At 24.4% G+C, this 242-nt stretch overlaps 1 protein-coding gene across 1 annotated transcript in view; it reads right to left on the minus strand.

Annotated features, from left to right (window-relative positions):
• The window catches only part of LOC119592749 (PHD finger protein rhinoceros-like), a 63,459-nt gene that overhangs the window by 6,350 nt on the left and 56,867 nt on the right, over positions 1 to 242 (minus strand).

Consider the following 242-nt stretch of genomic DNA (forward strand, 5'->3'; position numbering starts at 1 on the left):
AAGTATAACAAATATCCGAATGTTCCAACCTTGAAAATCAACATTAATAGAAAATTAAAGACCACAATAGAAAATAAATACAAAAATGGTTATTGTTAACAACTAATGGAACAAATTCAAACATGGCATTTTTACCATTGTACAAATGAGAAAAGGTACAAGATGAGAAATAAAGAACAAAATATGAAGACAGATATGAATTTTAAAAATCTGTGTTATTTTTTAAGGTAAATAAAAAAGAG

Source organism: Penaeus monodon, chromosome 30, assembly GCF_015228065.2.
Source record: "Penaeus monodon isolate SGIC_2016 chromosome 30, NSTDA_Pmon_1, whole genome shotgun sequence".
NCBI lineage: Eukaryota > Metazoa > Arthropoda > Malacostraca > Decapoda > Penaeidae > Penaeus > Penaeus monodon.